The sequence below is a fragment of the Anomaloglossus baeobatrachus genome, chromosome 4 (genome assembly GCF_048569485.1).
Source record: "Anomaloglossus baeobatrachus isolate aAnoBae1 chromosome 4, aAnoBae1.hap1, whole genome shotgun sequence".
Taxonomy (NCBI): Eukaryota; Metazoa; Chordata; class Amphibia; order Anura; family Aromobatidae; genus Anomaloglossus; species Anomaloglossus baeobatrachus.
Window position 1 is genome coordinate 652,377,317 of NC_134356.1, and position 12,031 is coordinate 652,389,347.

Here is a 12,031-nt window from a genome sequence, read left to right on the forward strand (position 1 = left end):
CCAGAGCAGCGGTGGTGTCACAACTTCACCACAACCGTGGGTGGCGTCACGGACAATAACCCCCAAACCACACACCAATCCCCCCTTTCACTCACGGGCGAGGAACGCCGCTGGAGTCCCCGGGATCCGGCCCACCGCTCGAGCCACCACCGAGCAGCAGCAGCCGGACCCGAGCAGTGGGTGAGCGCAGCGTCCCCTCCTCCGCCCGCGACAACTTGGCATCACGAACAGGATCTTACCGCTCTGCCATCTGGTAGAGGTGCGCCTTGTGATCGCCGGAGGTGTCCGGCCGATAAATTTGAGAAACCGCCATTTTGGGCGCGAAAAGTCCCCCCTCGAGCGTCTTCCCGAGTAGTGGAGGTGCGAAAGCTGAAACCCCGCCCCGATAGAGGAGGAGCCGGAAAGAGACTAAGGGGGACGGAAACAAGATGTCTGCGCCCGACGGAGCCACTGGAGGAGCGGCGGTCGCAGCCGCGGTGGCACCCGCGGATGGGAATGGGCCCGCCCAGGTCCCGGCCGCACTGGCGGGAGGTGCCGCGGCCCCAGCTCTCGCTCAGGTGATGCCGTTCTCCCTGCCCTACGTGCCCGGAGCTACCTGGCTGCCGCAGTATGATGGGAAACCTGATGCGTTGCAGGTCTTCCGAAAGAAGCTTAGCCCGCTATTAGAACTATACCCCCTAACTGATAAGCAACCTGCAGCGGTAGTGCTGGGGCAGCTAACCGGTGCAGCTGAGCAGGAGGTGGAGACCTGGGCCGAGGGGGACCGGTCCTCTGTAGCCACCATCTTTGAGAAGCTACAAACTGCCTTTGAGACCCGTACCGAAGCCGAGCTGCTGATGCAGTTTTATCAATGCTGGCAACGGCCTGCGGATAGCATTCGGGACTACGCCTTGCGTCTGCAAACAGCCCTCCGCACACTGAAGCGGGTAGAGACCATCAACGATGCGGACAGCAACAAAATGCTAGTGGAGCAGTTTGTACAGGGGATGAGGTCCTCGGAGGACCGCAAGCAACTCCGGCTGTGGGCCCTAGAACACCCTGATGTGGGCTTTGCCATGTTAAAGGAACGAGCCATTAAAGCTCTGCAGCCCCCAGCATCGGAAGTCCCTGAGGCAGCCCCATGGCCAGCTGAGACGGCTCCCGTCGTGGTAGCCCCTGCACTTTCAACACCTCCGGTACCTGCAGCCCCAAGCGGAATGATGGAGGAACTGGCTGCCCAAGTCCGCCGCATGGATGGGGACCTCGCCAAGATCCTCGCAGCACTCCAGCCTTCGACCAGGTCCCAGCCCCCGGGGAAGCTGCAGCTCGCCGACCTCCCCGAGGATGTCCCATGGATGCAGCGGAGAAGGGCCAACGACTCGCGGTATGGACCTCCGATTTGTTACAGGTGCAGCAAGCCCGGCCACTACTCGCGACGGTGTCCGTTAAACGAGCAACCCCTGGGGCCACGGGCCAGTCCTCAGAAGTCGAACCCAGTGGCCCCTCCGACTGGCGGGACCAGTACATCGGAGCTCGGCCCATCATCCCCCTGGCAGTGGACGGCATCCCGCTGATGGCTCTCCTGGACACTGGATCACAGGTAACCACAATACCATGCACACTGTATCAAAAGATGAACAAACCCCCCCAGATGGCAGTATGACACTGATAACCGCTGATGGACTCCCATTGACCCAAGTGGGGTACAAACAAGTGGCCATGACCGTGACATGAGCTGAACTGCAACACCAGGGTTTGATTGTGATAATGAATGAACCCAGAGATCATAACCCAAAGGTAGTGTTAGGGACTAATGTGATGGAGCACTGTATGAGTGACGTGCTGACCCTACTGCAGCAGCTGGCCACCACGGCGGCGGGGAGCCGACAGAGAGCTGTGCAGCGTGAGATCCGGGCCCTGATGTATAGCCAGCATGTGAACTCGACAGAAGGAGAGACTGGAGGAGTGAGAGTGATGGATGCGGCCCCTTTGATTGTACCACCCAGGAGTGAGATGATGATATGGTGTAGGGCATCAGTAGGGCCCCAAGGACGAGACTACCCCGCCATGATAGAGCCCATATCCTCCGAACACAGGCCCACAGTAATGGCCGCCCGAGGGGTGGTAGACGTTAAGAAAGGGAGAGTGCCCGTACGAGTGCTGAACTGTGGGGAGGAAGAGGTTAGGCTTCCCCGGTACGCTACCCTTGCCAAGTTGCTCACTCTAGATCCCCACACCATCCATGAAGCCGTTCCCCCGATCACACCGCCTACTGCCGGTTCCCACTCATCCCTGGGGGAGTTAGACGAGTGGTGTTGAGAGCTACACGTCGGCACTGATGATACCACACACCACAAGGAAGGGATATACCTGGTGGTACAGGAGTATGAGCGGGTTTTTAGCAAGCACCCTCTAGATTTTGGGCAGATTAAAGGGGTTCAACACCACATCCCTACCGGTAAATACCCCCCCTATTAAAGAGAGATACAGGCCTATTCCCCCCGCGCACTACCAATGCGCCAAAGACATGTTGAGGAACATGAAGAAGGCAGGGGTTATTAGGGACAGCTGTAGTCCCTGGGCCGCCCCGTTGGTGCTGGTTAAGAAGAAGGATAGCACCATGCGGATGTGTGTGGATTACCGGAAGATTAACCAGATTACGCATAAGGATGCTTACCCTCTGCCCTGCATTGAAGAGTCCCTGGCCGCGCTGAGAACCGCTAACTACTTCTCCCCCCTTGACCTCACCAGCGGGTACTGGCAGGTGGCCGTGGCACCGGAAGACCGAGAGAAGACTGCCTTCGCCACTCCTATGGGACTCTGCGAGATCAATAGCATGCCATTCGGGCTGTGCAATGCCCCTGGAACCTTCCAACGGCTGATGGAATGCTGTCTGGGGCACCTAAATTTCGAGACCGTCTTGTTGTACTTGGATGATGTAATTGTGTACTCACAGACGTATGAAGCCCACCTGGAGCACCTAGCCGAGGTGTTCGCGTCCCTTGCTAAGTATGGGATGAAGTTAAAGCCCTCAAAGTGTCATCTGCTGAAACCCAGAGTGCAGTACCTAGGACATGTGGTTGGTGCGGAAGGCGTCGCCCCCAACCCCGAGAAGATCCCCGCCATCCAAGACTGGCCGAGACCAACCACGATGAGGGAAGTGAGGCAGTTTCTGGGCTTGGTAGGATACTACCGTCGCTTCATTAAGGGGTACACGAAGATGGCTGCCCCCATGCAAGACCTCCTCGTGGGACAGACCAAGGGTGGTAGACCCCTAGGAGCCTCATTGGTGTGGGAAGAAAAGCATGAGGAATCCTTCCGCCAGCTGATAGCGGCCCTGACCGGAGAGGAAATCCTAGCGTACCCTGACTACAGCCGCCCATTCATCCTCTACACCGATGCCAGCAATGTGGGCTTGGGGGCTGTTCTATCCCAGGTCCAAGAAGGAAAGGAAAAGGTGATAGCTTATGCTAGCCGAAAACTCCGACCGACTGAGAGGAACCCTGAGAACTACAGCTCCTTTAAGCTTGAGCTCTTGGCACTGGTGTGGGCTATCACCGAGCGGTTCCGCCATTACCTGGCAACAGCCAAGTTCACCGCGTACACAGACAATAACCCGCTGACCCATCTAGACACGGCCAAGCTGTGCGCGTTGGAGCAGCAGTGGGTGGCCAGGTTAGCCAACTACGATTTCACCATCAAGTACCGGGCCGGCCGTACCAACGTCAATGCCGATGCACTCTCCCGGATGCCCCACCTGTCGGATGAGGGGCCAGAGGATGATGACCTCGAAGAGATCGAGTTGCCTGCATTTCACCGGCCGTTCACTGAGAAGGTGCACATCCACCAACAACGGGTGAACCTGGATCCGCTGCCCCGACAGGAATGGCAGGAAGCTCAGGACCAGGCACCTGCTGTCTGCCTGGTCAAGACCCTAGTGGAACAGGGTTCTGCTGGGATAGACCCTGCTGCCCTTGCCGAAGCCCAACGTCTGTGGCGAGAACGGACCCGGCTGTACCTACACCAAGGGAAGTTGTATCGCAAGCTGATTAATCCGAAGACTCACGAGAAGATCCGCCAGCTGGTGATTCCCCAGGCTAACATGCCCACCGTCCTGCAAGCATACCATGATGGTGCTGGGCACTTCGGGTGGAAGAAGCTGGAGATGTTGTTGAGAGAGCGGTTCTATTGGAGTGGAATGCGGGAATCTGTGGAGGCCTGGTGCCGAGAATGTGGCCCTTGCGCATTGAGAAGGAAGGACGAGGCCAGCCAGAAGGCACCCCTACACCCGATCATTACACACCAACCACTGGAGCTGGTTGCCCTTGACCATGTAAAGCTCACTCCCAGCCGAAGTGGGTACACCTACGCCCTGACCATCGTAGACCACTACTCGAGGTTCATGGTGGTTGTCCCAGTTAAGGACTTAACCGGTCACACCGCTGCTAAGGCTTTCCAGGCTTATTTCTGTCGACCGCACGGGTACCCGGAGAAGGTGCTTACCGACCAGGGTCCGGCCTTTGAAGCAGAGGTATTCCAGGAATTCTGCCAGTTGTACGGCTGCAAGAAAATCCGGACCACGCCTTACCACGCCCAAACCAATGGCATGTGTGAAAAGATGAACCACTTGGTCCTGGGCCTCCTCAAGACGTTACCACTGGAAGAGCGGAACCTGTGGCCGGAAAAGCTACCTGACCTGGTCGATATGTACAACAACATCCCGTCCAGATCTACGAAATGCACTCCAGCATACCTGATGAGAGCTCGTCCCGGCCGGCTACCGGTGGATCTGTAAATGGGCTTGGAAGCTCCAGAAGCACTCCCGTCGACAGCTGAATGGGACACTCGGCGGAGAGCACAGTACCGACTGGTCCAGGAATATGTTGAGAAGAACTTGTGCCGGAGCCAGGGACAACAGGAGCAGTGCTTCAACAAGAAGGCACCTGCCGGTCCCTTCCAACCTTGGGATGTAGTGCTGAAGCGGAAAAGAAGGGCCCACAAGCTGGATGATCAATGGGAAAAAAAACCCTATGTAGTCCAGCCCACAGGATGGGAGAATGGGAAGACCTACCAGATCAGCCGTGACCAGGGGGGGGACTTTGACCACGGTTTCCCGAGACCACCTGAAGAAGTGCCCACCAGCATTGAGAGTAGCGGATGAGGCTCCAGTTCCCAGTCCAGTGGAGAAGGAAAAAGAGGTAATCCACACTATGAAGGGTGATTTTCCAGCAGACTGGCCTACACAGAACGGCGCGGTGATCCTTCCAGTGATACTGTTCCCACAACCCGTGGATGAAGAAATGATGGAAACGGTTAACCGCGAGCCAGTGCCCAGGGATGTACCTGTACCCAGCTCCCCTACGCCTCCGCCTGCCCCACATGATAGCGGGGAGGAGGAACTGATTGTTCCCTCTGCCCCACTGACTGTCACCACTGACACCGGACCCCGAAGGTCCACTCGCCCCAACCTAGGTAGACCCCCACTTAGGTACAGGGAAACTACTCTTTAAAAAAAGGGCGGGCTTTATGTGTTGAGTGTACAAGTTGAAAGTTTTGAATGATAAGCGAAGATTAATCAACCGAAGAAGTTCACCTGATTGTACCGTGATTGAACCGGCAACTGTTGTCCCCGTAGGGACTGTCTGCAAACCGTTGCGTAAGGAACTGCTTACGGACAAGCCCGAGAACTTGCAGGGCAACCACAAACTCAGTGGAATGTAAATAAAAATGTTGTTGACTTGAACCGTTACCGCCTCCGGAGAGGCAGATTTGGGAGGATGGGCCTGGAGGAAAGAGATGGCCCAGGCCCGCCACTACCATAACCGGTGGCAATCCTCCGGGGGTTCAGGGGTCCCCTTGGATGCGGGTCCCCTGAAAGAGACAGAACCCGCTCGGGCAACTTGGTGCTGGACTGGGGTCAAGGGGTGCTGCCCACTTCTTAGGGGCAGCATCAGGGCCAGGTTGTTTGGGTGGGAGAAGAGCGGAAGCCGTACCGTTGAAAATGTCGTGATGTTTTTATATGTGCTTTTACCGTTTTACTCTTTTTCAGTTGTGAAAATAAAACTAGTGTTGGACGGGCAGCCCGCGGACGGTCTGCATTTTACTAAGGGGGAATGTGGCGCCCTGGACAAGCCAGGTCGTCACAGGTACTACACCAACACACCCTACACCCCGAATAGGCACACCTAAGCCAAACACAAATCCTTGTTGCCTTCCTCCAGGGGCTGATGTCCACACCAGGGGGTGGGCCAGGCGGTTGGTCCCGCCCACCGAGAAGTTCACAATCCTGGAGGCGGGAAAAAGGATCAGTTTAGTTTTGGAGAGGAAAGTAGCAGTAGAGGAGACTGACCGTGTCCGGGTGTGTGGCCCGGGCACTCAGCAAGGTTGGCAGATGGTGGTGACCGTCTGCAGGAGAGGCTGATTGGAGTGAACCGTACGGACTGGGGACGGGCGGTGGCCCGCCGGTACCAGATTGGGGAGTGAAGAGAAGCCGGCACCATCCGGCAGGGCCTACGGACCCCGACCAGGCTAGGAGTCGCCGTAAAACCGGTCAAATCCGTTAGCGAAGGGAACCTCCGGGGTTTCCCAGCAGCCAAGGCCCGATTGAAGGCAACAGCTCACACTGTAGAGGGAAACACAGTCACCGTCAAGGATACAGTTCCCAGGGCCAGAGCCTGTGGGCAAAAGGGGCTCCCTAAGCATCCATCTAAGCTGGGGAGCGGGTTACCGGTGGGAAGCCATTGGAACCGTAAACACAACACAGGTGCAGGGAAAGGCAGTCACCATCAACCTACCGGGAGGAGAACAACTGCAGCCGCCTGTGGGACCCGTCCATCCAGCCGTTTGACCAGAGACTCTGTGTGAATTACTGGCTGAGTGAGTACCACCGTGCTGTGCGGCACAGCGCTGCCCCCGCGACCCTGCACCTCACCAGGCCCCGTAACCCGCCTGCCATCCCTAAAACCCTCACTGAGGCCCCGGAACAACCAACCCCCCCTACCCACGGAGGGGAGAACCAACATCCAAGCTGCTCCCTGTCATCGCTCCCGGGATCCCCGTCCAGAGCAGCGGTGGTGTCACAACTTCACCACAACCGTGGGTGGCGTCACGGACAATATCCCCCAAACCACACACCAATCCCCCCTTTCACTCACGGGCGAGGAACGCCGCTCGAGTCCCCGGGATCCGGCCCACCGCTCGAGCCACCAGCGAGCAGCAGCAGCAGCCGGACCCGAGCAGTGGGTGAGCGCAGCGTCCCCTCCTCCGCCCGCGACACTGCCATCAGGGCATTCCAACCATTACTGGTGTATGTGGCCTAGTGAAGAGGGAGACTCCTCTCTTCACCGGGCCCCAGTCACCACCGCAACTGAGGGGGCCAGCCATGTCGCCTTAACCCCTACACAAGGCTAATTTGCATGCAAAGTGCTTCAGGGGTATCGCATGTAAATTAGCTATGTTATGGAGCAAGGGTCAATGGGGCAAAGTAGGGCGCAGGTGTATCATCCCCCGTTCCAGCATGCAGCAACATGAAGAGGTCATCACTCTGTGACCTCATGACAGTGCTGCAGGCAACACAAAGCCACAGAGGTGGCGAGTCAGCTGATGGGTAAAGGTAACCTTTCTGCAGTCACTTTTGCGGACACCTTTTTTATATTCTTCTTGTGCATTCTATTATCAGTGCCCTGATACTTTACTGGGGATAAGTACAGGATTAGTATGGCCATCCCCCTATTTCTTCCATTCCTTTTCTCTTGTCAATCATGTTTTTAACCTTTGTTTTTGTCAGCTTTATTTGTTTTGTATCAATAAAAGCCATGTTTTATATAAATAGCTATGTGTTTGTAGGTCGCCTTGCTCAGACCAACCTTTTCAGCTTTGCCCATACATTTTCAATAGGATTGAGATCAGGGCTTTATGATGGGCACTCCAAAACATTGATTTTGTTATCTGTAAGCCACTTTGTAACCAATTTGGCAAAGATATGGTGGAGGTGGAGGAGGAGGAGGACAAGAAAAACAAAACAAAACATGAACCGTATCACTTTTTGGGGGGTGGGAGGGGGTGCATGGGAAAAACTAGAAATAAAAGAAACATTTGAATTGGCTTTATGATCCGCTGCTGTCATCGACTGGGGTTGAGCAGTCAAAATGTGACACCCTGGCACCGCCAGGTGTCGCACACAGAATAGGCCCCCGCATAACTCCTTCCCTCAAAGGGTTACACCAAGCCAACCAAATCCTAGTCACCCCCCCAACAGGGTAGGAAAGGCACACAAGTGGGCTGGACCAGGAGGATGGAGAACGCCCACCTAGGGGTCTAGAGAACCCGGGGCGGTAAAAGTAGAGAGTTGATTTTTTGTTTTAGTGGTGTTTGGAGATTGAGTTGGAGAGGAGGAGAGGAGTTGAAGCCTGTGACAGTGACAGTCTGTCAAGTGGAAGTAGCAGCAGAAAGGCGTCGGGGACGGAGCCCCGACGTATTGGCTAGGTGGCAGACGGTGGTCCGTGTCTGTCAGGAGACGGGAAGATGGCTGCGGGAAATCCAAGGTGGACCAGGGCAGGGTTGGAGCCCGCCGATACCGAGACCGAAGAACCGAACTGGAAACCGTGCATAGAGGGGGTACTTGGACCCTGAAGCCAGGACTGGAACAAACGGCCTAGCTAATTAACCAATTGAGGGCAGTATTATAGGTCCTGTCCCAACCAAAGTCCCAAAAGCAGACAACCACCCACCGAGGGGGATAGGGCATCCGCCAGGGCCTGTAGATCCCAAGGGTCAGCGTCAGCGGGCACGGCTCCCAACTAAAAGTACCGGGAGCGGACTCCCGTGTTCCACACCGGAAGTCCACACACTACAAAACACAGTGCAGAGGAAAAGTGACACAGACCACCAGCCCGGGTGTGGGACCAGAATACACCCGGCCACGGCGGCCAGCCACCAACACCTTCGTTTACCGATTGAACTTGTGTGAAGTTATTTCAATCATGAGTACATTGACCTTGCCCGGTACGTCCGGCCCCTGCAGCCACCATCCTCAGCACAGAGACACTGAGCCCCGGGGCATCCATCCCTCCCCATGGAGGGGTTAACATCCAGCTGTCAGGCCATCGCCCCCGGGCACTCTTCAACAGCAGCGGTGGTGCTACATATCACCACACACTGTGGGTGGCGTCACGAAATCCCCATACATAAATGTCCCCTTTTCATTCAAAGTGTCCGCGAGATCCCCAGGTCCGGAGACCCCTTGAGCCACACTGCAGATCCGGATCCGAGCAGCTCGGCTGTTGGCGTGGGGGCAGCACAAAAACCAATCCAGGTCTTGTTCATTTTGAGAATAGTCAGCTGGTTAGAATTTTTATTTGGGCTGGCTAACTAACATTATGTCTTTCCGTGTAGATTCTTCCACTTTCTTATACAAGAGATGTCTTCATAGTGCAGTTCTATTTGGCTTTTTGATATTTTAATGTTTTATGTGATGCTGCAGTTGAAACAATCTTATGAGGACTATGACTACACATTAAGTTTTTTAGCATTGATTGCTATATTTTTATCAGCTGCTTGTGGTGAATTTTAACTAGTTCAATTGACTTTTTATATTTTGTGCTGCTTTTTCACTACTATTGAACTATTCACTACTACTAGTAGTGAACTATTCACTACTACTTTTTCACTACTACCGGTGCCGAACAGCCCGAGGACAGGCTGTGTTTTACCAAGGGGGAGTGTGACGTCCTGGCAAAACCAAGTTGTCACAGGAGACTGCATCCATCTTCCAGATGCAGGATCCCCTCTTCCTTGTCCTACCAACACACCCCAACACACAGGTACAAACACCAGCCACAAAGCCTAGTCACCCCCCCAAGGACAATAGAGACACACCAGTGGGCGGGTACAGGCAGATGGTGACGCCCACCTAGGGGTCCTGAGGTGTTAGGGGAGGGAACACATCAGTAGAGTGGAGGAGTCTGAGTGAGACAGTCAAGCAGATTAGTCTGGACAGAGGAAGTGAGAGGAGTGAAGTGGTAGTCGGGGGTTGTAGCTCCCGGACTACCGGACTACCTGAGCTGACTAGGTGGCAGACGGCAGAGCAGGGCCACAGGCGATGGAGATCCGGTCGCGGGAGACCTTAAGTGGACCGGGGCAGGGTTGTAGTCCACCGATGCTGACAGCGGGAATCCTGTCCGGAGGCCGTGCACAGTCGGGGTACCTGGACCCAAGGGCGAGGACAGCTGCAAGCACCTTGTCAATTAGCCAGCAGGGGACAAGGTTCCAGATATTGTCCCACGAGTAGCCCAGATAGAGCGAGACGGAAGCCCAACGCGGGGGATAGGGCATCTGCAAGTGCCTGCAAAGATCCCAAGGGTCAGATCTCGCGGGCAACAGCTCCCACAGCAAAAACACCGTGAGTGGACTTTTCAAGTTCCATGCAGACTAGTCAACACACGAGACACAAAACTAGAAGTGCAGGAGGAAGGGCCACTGATCTGTTCACCGGTGTGCGGGACCCGAGCACACCCCTCCAGAGGCTACCGGTATCCGGTACTTGGTCTACTACTTGGACTTTGTGTCGTTTATTCAACAACAGTGAGTACACCGTTGTCATCCGGTCCAGCCTGCAGACTGCGCCCCAGCACTGCACTCCACTTACACCTGGGTCCCGGGACACCTCCCCTACCCGTGGAGGGGATACCATCCTGCTGCCCCGCTCCATCAGCCCCGGGCACCCCCATACCAAGGCAGCGGCGGTGTCACCAACCCTCACCGCACCCCACGGGTGGCGTTACTGACAAACTCTCCCTTGTAAATAACCCCTTTATTTAGTTGTGGGCGACGGGCTGCTGCATGAGCCCCGGATCCGGCTGCCACTCGAGCCACAGCCATGATCCCGGATGCGAGCGCCTCCAGTAGCCCGCCTGACGTGGTCTGCGCCCCCACCCGCAACAAGGGAACTTGCAAAGGTCTCGGCTTCCTTTACTTCGCTGACACATCTCCACTTTCTCACTACCATCTCCACCCTTTATGCTCCACGCTGCTTCTTTCTTGGTTCTGCTCACTAACACAGCGTCTCCATATCTCCTGAACCAGGAAACTCCCTCCCTTAAGCCTGCTTTACACGTTTCACATGCAATGTCGTATGCGATGTGACACGCCCCCATCGTATGTGGGGCACGTTCAATGTGTTGCCCATGTCGCACAAACGATTAATTCCCATCACACGTACTTACATTCCATACGACCTCGATGTGGGCGGCGAACATCCACTTCCTGGAGTGGGAGGGACGTTCGGCGTCACAGCGAAATCACACGGCAGCCGGCCAATAGAAGCAAAGGGGCGGAGATGAGCGGGATGTAAACATCCCGCCCACCTCTTTCCTTCCGCATTGCCAGCGGGATCTGCGGGACGCAGGTAAGCTGAGTTCATCGTTCCCGGGGTGTCACACACAGCGATGTGTGCTACCTCGGGAACATTGAACAACCTGACGTTCAATTTTTAGTAATTGAACGACGTGCGTGCGATCATCGTTTTTGCATACAATCGCAATCGCACGTAGGTTTCACACGCTACAATATCACTAACGATGCCGGATGTGCGTTACTTACGACGCCGACACATCGTTAGATATATTGTAGCATGTAAAGCCCGCTTTAGGCTGGGGCCACACGGGGATTACTGCAATCCCCTCGCATGACACTCGGCTCACGCTTGCAGTACAGCAGAGCCGAGTGTCATGCGAGTGTCCCTGCGACTGAGGTCCGTTCGTGCAAGCAGACCTCAGTTGCGGGGGACGGGCCGGCACGGAGGAGGGGAGGAAGGGATTTATCTCCCTCTCTCCTCCGTAGCCGGCTATTGCCATTCTCGCCCTGTACTCGCGGTACACCGGTGTACCGTAGAGTGCAGTGCGATTTTTCTCTCACACCATTGGCTTGAATGGGTGTGAGAGAAACAATGATCGCATTACAATGCTGCTATTGTTTTCTCGGTCCGATTAGGGCTGGGAAAATAATCGCTCATGTGCGCTGACACACAGGCTAATATTGGTTTGAGTGGAATGCG